General features: G+C 39.8%; 1 long non-coding RNA gene across 2 annotated transcripts in view; it reads left to right on the forward strand.

Moving 5' to 3' along the window:
- Nucleotides 1–8904, forward strand: part of LOC116088996 — a 26130-nt gene that overhangs the window by 2446 nt on the left and 14780 nt on the right. The gene's annotated exons all lie outside the window — the stretch shown is intronic.

The following is an 8904-nucleotide window of genomic DNA, read 5'->3' on the forward strand; positions in this document are numbered from 1 at the left end:
TGCTTCGGGCAGACATGTGGAGGAACGTTTCACTCAAGCAAACACAGGTGAAAGGATGTTTTGCTAAAGCAAGCATGTGAAAGGAAGTGTGATGAAGGATTCTTCACTAATGATGACACACATGTATTGGTTCATCTTGCATGGCATTGTTGAGCTCTGTTTCTTGTGACTCCATAGAGAGAAACACACCAAAAAACTTCTGGTGGTGTTCTGGTGGCTTCTTGTCACTTCCATAGACAAGGACCAATGGGCAGAGTGAAGTCAGCTGATACAGACTCACATAGAGTTTTACTAAGACAGACTCATGTGCTGAGGCAAGACATGTAGTGAGGCAAGACTCATTGGAAGACATGCGCGATATTTGGTGGAAGTATAAATAGGACTCAATGAACAGTGACTGCTGGCTTGCATAGCTAGCTTTGCAATGCTTTGTTGGTCTAAAATCTTTGCTTTGTTGAGAGAGGCATGGTAAAGAACTTCTCCTGGTGTCCCTGCCTGCTGGTCCTGGTTGTTCCTGCTGACCTGTGCCAATTTGATAGAGACCTGGCTGTCTCTGCTAGGTCGCGCCACCTCTGCTGATTTGTGTTTGCTATTCTGACACTACTGAACTGAACTGCTGCTATATCTGTGAAGTGTTTTCGAGTGGATTGAGCCGCCGCTGCTGATTCATGTGAACTGAACTGCTGATTTCCTGACAGTGTAGATGGGATTTGCTCCAAAGAACAATTTCTAAATATGTCCACTTTCCCCAATAACCTTTCTTTTCCACTACCTTCGGTGGGTGGTGGGCTAGAAGGGAGGTTAAAACATTTAAGAACTCCTATTTAAAAAGTAAGATGTTAAAACATTAAAGCTACAGTTCCTGATGTATTATAAACAGAAAATTGAAAACTTTAATAACAGCTATGAGGTAAAAAATATTTCTATAGATCAGCAGTTCTCAACCTTTGGATGGTGACCCCTTTGGGAGTCAAATGACCATTTCACAGGGGTCATTTAAGACCCTTAGAAAACATAGATATTTACATTATGATTCTTAGCAGTAGCAAAATTATAGTTTTGAAGTAGCCATATAACAGTAATGTGACTGAGAACTGGGTAGGCTCCTGTACGGAAGTTTTGCTCTATCACAGGAACAGTTTGAAATGCTCCCATTTAAGAGTTATGATTAGGTAAGTAACATAATCCATTTTCTCTGTACTTGTATGGTTTTTTTTATGATTTTAAAAGAATGTGTGTGTATGTGTGTGTGCATGAGTATGTGCCACAATTTGCTTATAGACATCAGTGGACAACTTTTAGGAGCTAGTTATCTCCTTCTACCTTGGTTACTAAGGATTGAGTATAGGTCATCAGGTTTGCACAGTGAATATTTGTTATACAGATTGAGTAGGTAATATTCAGGAATATATATGTATATGTAATAACAGTTACTATAAAAAGTTAATGTAAATTAACAGTTAATATAAAAAGAGGTCATGATTTGAAAGGGAGCAAGGAGGGAGTGTATGGGAGGCTTGAGGGAGGAAAGGTGAAGGAAAATGTTGTAATTATAATATAAAACAAAAACAAACATCTCTGTGGCCATCTCACTGGCTCTGTTTGTGGTTTTGAGAAATGGTCTCATTTAACCCAGGCTAGTTTTGATTTCTTTTTTGAAATTTTCTCTTTTTTTATTGGATTTCTTTTTTGAGACAGGGTTTCTCTGTGTAGCCCTGGCTGTCTTGAAACTCACTCTGTAGACCAGGCTGGCCTCGAACTCAGAAATCTGCCTGCCTCTGCTTCCCAAGTGCTGGGATTAATGGCGTGCTGCCACCACTGCCTGACTGGATATTTTATTTATTAACATTTCAAATGTTATCCCCTTTCCTGGTTTCCCCCCTCTGCAATCCCCCTATCCCATTCCCCCTCCCCCTGCTTCTATGAGGGTCGTCCCTCACCCACCTACCCACTCCTGCCTCACCACCCTAGCATTCCCCTACACTGGGGCATCAGGCCTTCAAAGGACCAAGGACCTCCCCTCCAATTGATGCCAGATAAGGCCCCTTCTGCTCTTTCAGTCCTCCCCCTAACTCCTCCATTGGGGTCCCTGTGCACAGTCCAATAGATGGCTGTGAGCATCTGCCTCTGTATTTGTCAGGCTCTGGCAGAGCCTCTCAGGAGACAGTTATATCAGGCTCCTGTCAGCATGCACTTCTTGGCATCCACAATAGTGTCTGGGTTTGGTGACTGTGTATGGGATGAATCCCCAGGTGGGGCAGTCTCTGAATGGCCTTTCCTTCATTCAGTCTCTGCTCCATTCTTTCTCCCTGTATTTTCTTTAGACAGGAGCAATTCTTGGTTAAAATTTTGGAGGTGGCTGAGTGGCCCCATCCCTCAACTGGGGTGGGGGCATGCCTAACCTCTGGATATGGTCTCTATAGGTTCTCCCTCCCCTTTGTGGGGTATTTCAGCTAATGTCATCCCCATGGGGTTCTGGGGGGTGGGCTCTTGCCTTCCTGGCATCTGGAATTTTCTGGTTGCTACCCCTAGTTCCCCATCCCCCATTGCTACATACCTCTGTTCAAATTCCTGACCCTCTGTACCTCTCCTCCATCTCCTCCCATACTGGATTCTTCCCCTCTTCTAGGGTGTAGTTTTGCTCCTTTTGTTGATGTTTTCCATCTATTATCCTTTGTGGGGCTAGATTTGTGGAAAGATATTGTGTAAATTTGGTTTTGTCATGGAATATCTTGTTTTCTCCATCTATGGTAATTGAGAGTTTTGCTGGGTATAGTAGCCTGGGCTGGCATTTGTGTTCTCTTAGGGTCTGTAATGACATCAGTCCAGGATCTTCTAGCTTTCATAGTCTCTGGTGAGAAGTCTGGTGTAATTCTGATAGGTCTGCTTTTATATGTTACTTGACCTTTTTCCCTTACTGCTTTTAATATGCTTTCTTTGTTTAGTGCATTTGGTGTTTTGATTATTATATGATGGGAGGAATTTCTTTTCTGGTCCTATCTATTTGGAGTTCTGTAGGCTTCTCGTATGCTCATGGGCATCTCTTTCTTTAGGTTAGGGAAGTTTTCTTCTATAATTTTGTTGAAGATATATATTTACTGGCCCTTTAAGTTGAGAATCTTTACTCTCTTCTACACCTAATATCCTTAGGTTTGGTCTTCTCATTGCATCCTGGATTTCCTGGATGTTTTGGGTTAGGATCTTTTTGCATTTTGCAGTTTTGTTCACTGTTGTGTCATTGTTTTCTGTGGTATCTTCTTTACTTGAGATTCTTTCTCCTATCTTTTGTATTCTGTTCATGATGCTTGCATCTACGACTCCTGATTTCTTTCCTAGATTTACTATCTCCAGGATTGTCTTCCTTCGTGATTTCTTTATTGTTTCTATTTCCATTTTTAGATCCAGAATGGTTTTGTTCAATTCCTTCACATGTTTGGTTGTGTTTTCCTGTAATTCTTTAAGAGATTTTTGTGTTTCCTTTTTAAGGCCTTCTACTTCTTTACCTGTGTTCTCCTGCATTTCTTTAAGTGTCCAGATGGAAACTGGAAGGATCCTCTAGTTTTGATTTCTTGACCCTTTTGTCTCTGACACCCAAGTGCAGGGATTATGGGCATATTTCATTAAGCCTGGCCTTGTTGATTTCTTCCTTAAACAATGTAAAATTGTCTAGTTATTACAAAAGTACATCCCTGAAATAGAAAAAATTATACAAGTTCAGTATTTTTTGCACATTAGCATATATTTGTACATAAATGTGCAGACTCAACATGCACATGTAAAATCGCATCATCTAGTCAACACATTTCCACTTCCATGTATAGAAATCATATCATTTCATTTAAAATTTTTTGAGAATTTCATTCAGTGTAGGTATCATGGCACCCCCACTCCCTTGTTTTTTGTTGTTGTTGTTGGTGGTTTTTTTTTAAGGCAGGGTCTTCCTATGCCGCCCTGGCTGGCTTGGAACCCACCACATAGACCAGGCTGCATTTGAATTAAAGCTATGCACCACCATAACTGGCTGATAATTTGTTAAAAAGTTTGGAGTATTCCATTACCATCTTTAAAAAATATATTTCTTAATGCATTGACATCTACTATAAGATTGTAGAAACATTATACATCCTTATTTACTTCCTTAAGTGAGAATAACTGAGAATATTTCTAACACTTCCTCATTAAGTACTTTGTTTGATGTGGTTTCTGAGAGTTACCCTTATCAAGTAGATGACTTCAGGTCTTACTTCTTTGCAGCTTTTTTGAAAAATGTTAATTGATGTGGATTTTCCATTAATTTATTTATCCAGTTTATATCCTGATTACAGCCCTTCCTCTTCTCCCAATATCCCCTCACATATTACCCCCGTTTCCCCTCCTCTTCTGAGGAAGAGAAGTACCTCCGCCCCCAATACCAACCCACCCTAGCATGATGTGGAGTTTAATTTAACAGCTTTTTTACTTTTCAACTTTTATTACACTAATACTCAGTCAGTGTGTTTTAAATTCATTCCCCCCCTCCCCTTCCATAGTATGTTGCTATGTGTATATGTGTACATGTGGTGACCAGAGGTTTCCACCTTATGTTTTTGAGACGGGGAGTCTTCCTGAATTTAGATCACTTCGTTTGGACTAGACTGACAAGTGAAACGCAAGAATCTGCTTGTCTCACAAAGTTCTCCAATGCTATCGTTACAGATAAACACTGTAGTGCCTGGCTTTCCTGTGAGTGATGGGGTCTGAACTCAGGTCCTGGTGTTTGTGCAGCTAATGTGTTTCCCACTGAGCCATCTCCACAGCTCCCACAAAATGCTTTTACTCTTGATGATTATTGGAATCTGGATCCAACCAAGGGCAGTTTTTCATATTGGATTATATCTAATCGTTCTATTTTATTTATATATTTTAAAATGGAAAACACTAACATTTTATTTTGGAACATTCTAAATATATCCCAAGGCAGAATAACATACTCTACTCTAGGAATTTATGATAGATAATTTAACATGGCATTAACTTCCCTTCTAGCCCACTACCTACCAGAGGCAGTGGAAAAGGAAGGTTATTAGCATACAGGGGAAGTGGACCTGTTTAGAAATTGTTCTTTGGAGTAAATCCAGTCTGTGTTGAAGGATATATATATATATACCAGCAGTCCAGTTTAGTAGAGTTAGAACAGCAAACAGGAATGGCAGTGATAGCATGACCCAGCAGAAACAGCCAGGCTTCTGCTGAATTGGCACCAGTTATCAGGAGCGGCCAGGACCAGTACAGACACCAGGAAAGTTCTCTACCATGCCTCTCTCAGAGAAGTGAAGATCAGTGAAGTCATGAAACCAGTGAAGCATTGCAAAGCTAGCTATGCAAGCCCACAATCACTGTCCATTGAGTCCTATTAATACTCACTCCAAACATCACGTGTTCTCCCACAGGTCTTGTCTCCCATGGGTCTTGCCTCAGCAAAACACCACATGAGTCTGCCTTTGCAAAACTCTGAGTCTGTGTCAGCTGACATCACTCTGCCAATTGGTCCAAGTCTGCAGAAGGGATTTAGAAACTTCCAGCACACCACCAGAAGTTTTTTGGTGCACTTCTTTCTATGAAGTCACAACAAACGATGACCATTAAGGCATACCAATATCACACAGTATCATCTACCATCTATTGGGTTATATTTATATTCTTTCATGTGCTTTTACATGTTTGCTTTAGCAAAACATTCTTTCATCTGTGTCTGCTTCAGGAAAGCACTCTTTGACATAACTCACTTTCCAAAGATACCTAAAGTTTCTACTTCATAGGTCCATATAAAGACCTTGTCTAAAGCATAAATACACACACACACACACACACACACACACACACACACACACAGTGAGCAAGAGAGACAGAGACAGAGAGGGGGGAGAGACCCCCAAATAATAATAAAAAAGGAAATTGCCAGCTGTTAAAAATGTCTCCTTGTACTTTTCTTGTGAGTATCCAGTTGGAATCAATGTTCATAAGAGAGGTGGGCCTGTAATGTCATCTCCTTATATTTGGCGGTTGTGAATTGCCCTCATTTCTTGTTTTGTTTTGTTTTTTTCTGTTTTTGTTTTTTGTTTTTGTCTTTGTTTTTGTTTTTGTTTTGTTTTTTGTTTTTTGTTTTTTTCAAGACAGGGTTTCTCTGTATAGCCCTGCCTGTCCTAGAACTCACCCTGTAGACCAGGCTAGCCTCGAACTCAGAAATCCATTTGCCTCTGCCTCCCAAGTGCTATGATTAAAGGCGTGTGACACCACCGCCCAGCATCCCTCAATTCTTGTTGCTGTGGAAATTTGTATAAGATATTTTAACATTTTATAATTTAACTGCTCAATGTAGTTCAATTTGTCTTCTTGGTCCTTTTAGTATTTTGCACAAAGATTCCATATACTCTCCTGGGGATCTGGTGTAATATATAGTATTCTCTATCCTAGGATATTGGCCATCCACAGCTTTTAATTTAGTTTAGATTAGTAATTAGCTTTAATTCTCCGCTCCATAACTCCCCAAAGGTTTCTAGACTTTAACTCAATCTCTGGGATATAATTTGAATCAGAATTATTTCATTGTAAGCAGCAGAAATGGATTTTACATAATGTAAACAAAAGTAAGAATATTTGGAAGGATACTGGAATTATTTAAATTCAGATTGATAATGCTTGGAAAGCCAATGCCTCAAGAAATCAGGAATCAGAGAGCTTCAGGTGTTTGGGGAGCAGAATCCCTGACTCTGGTACCTCCAATCAAGATTAAAAATTTAAGGATGGTGTTGGGCAGTATAGAATACACCTTTAATCTTAGCACTCAGAAAATTGAGGCAGGTGGATGTCTAAGTTCAAGGCCAGCCTGGTCTACAAAGTGAGTTCAAGGACAGCCAAGGCGACACAGAGAAACCTTGCCTCAAAAAAAAGAGAATAAGGATGATGTGTTGAAGAGATGGCTCAGAGGATAGCAGCACTGTCTGCTCTTCTAGAGGACCTAGGTTTGATTCCCAGGCCTTACATGGAAACTTAGAGCTACCTTTGATTTCAGTTCCAGGGTATCTGATGCACACTTCTAGACCCCACAGGCACCAGGCAAACGTGCATTGACATAATATTCAGGCAAAACACCTATACACATAAACTATTTTTTTTAATTTAAGGATGGAAAACTTAAACATTCCAAGGACTTTACCATTCATCTCAGTGAAAAAAAAGCTAAGAAAAAAGAAACAATAGCAAGTAAAGGAAGTATAAACAGAGTCTTCAACATGAAAATGAGATGTTGAATAAACCTTTAAATGTGTAAGCCAGTATCTCAGAGAGGGCTGGACTGAGATTAAAGAATTAAGAGCCATAGGATAATTGAAATTGTAGACATGATTTAGATTTTTCTGGAAGAAAGTAGGAAATAATGTACCAAGAGGCATGTACTGTTTTTACAGTAATTTGAGGGTTGATCCTGTTTTAAGGAGAAATTAGACAGACCAAGAGGCTGGAAAAGGACTTGATGATGTAGGACTAAAAATCACTGTGCTGGAAACATTCTATTTCCTAAAAATAAAATTGTTATGTATAAGTTTTAATGGAATGAAACATCTTTGTGCCAAAGTTATAATAAACATCACAATATTTTTCTCTAAAATTTATCGTTTATATTGTACCTGCCCCCATGCTATGTGCTTTATGAGTGTCATTTTATTTAATCCTCACAACAAATTAATTTTATAGATATTATCATATATCTACATATATCTGCCTGCCTCTGCCTCCCAGGGGCCGAGATAAAAAATGTGTGCCTTTGGGCTCAGCTATTATTATAAACATGGGTTCCTAGAGTCTTAAGAGAATTTAATTTACTCAAGCTGTCATTATTGACAGAGTTCAAATAAGACTTAAGTTTGAGTTCAAATATACATATATATATACACACACATATATATATGTATACATATATGTATATATATATATATTTCATGTAAGAATGAAACACTACAAACAATAGCTATAGGTTGTTTTTGAACCTTTCCTGTGTACTGTACACTGTACTTGACACTTTATTCGTTATCTCATTTAGTCTTCATACTATCCTCAGTAGCAAAGTACTACTGCTATCTGCACTGAAATGATGAATTTGAGGCTTAGATGTATTGTTTCATGACACAGTTATCACATAGTATATTTTCGTAAATTGAGTAGTTGGACTTGAATATATCTAGTGGATTTAAAACTATGTATGCTCCTATAGGAAACTCCCACATAACCTAGAACATCAGTGAGTTGGTCTGAATATGCCTGCCCCATAGGCAGTGGTACTGTTAGGTGGTGTGGTCTTGTTAGAGGAAGTGTGTCACTGTGGGGATGGGCTTTAGAAGTCTCCTCCTATGCCCAGGCTCCTCCCATCGTAAAAGAGAGTTTCCACCCCTACCCGTCTGAGGATGCCAGCCTGTTCTGGTTGCCTTCAGAACAAAAGGTAGAACTCTCAGGTCCTCCTGCACCATGCCTGCCTGGATGCTGCCATGTTCCCGCCTTGACGATAATGAACTGAACCTCTGAATCTCTAAGCCAGCCCCAATTAAATGTTGTCCTTATAAGAGTTGCCTTGGTCATGGTGTCTCTTCACAGCAATGGAAACCCTAAGACAAGCAGGTCTCATCCTGGGTAGTGTATTCAACTCACCTGTGGAGCTTTCAAAAAAGATCAATGGTGAACTTTATCAAAAATTCTGATTTAATTTATCATGAGTGTGGGCTCTCCATCTTTGTATGTGAGCCTATCCGAGACCTCTGGTCTGGCCTGGCTAGAGGGTTCAAGAGAAGGGGAAAAGGCATGAGCGGGGAGGGGAAGTGCCACTGCAGCTGCTGCTCTAGTGCTACTGCCTGGGGACTGGGGGTGGTGGTTGCT

This window comes from Mastomys coucha, chromosome X, assembly GCF_008632895.1.
Source record: "Mastomys coucha isolate ucsf_1 chromosome X, UCSF_Mcou_1, whole genome shotgun sequence".
In the NCBI taxonomy this organism is placed as follows: Eukaryota; Metazoa; Chordata; class Mammalia; order Rodentia; family Muridae; genus Mastomys; species Mastomys coucha.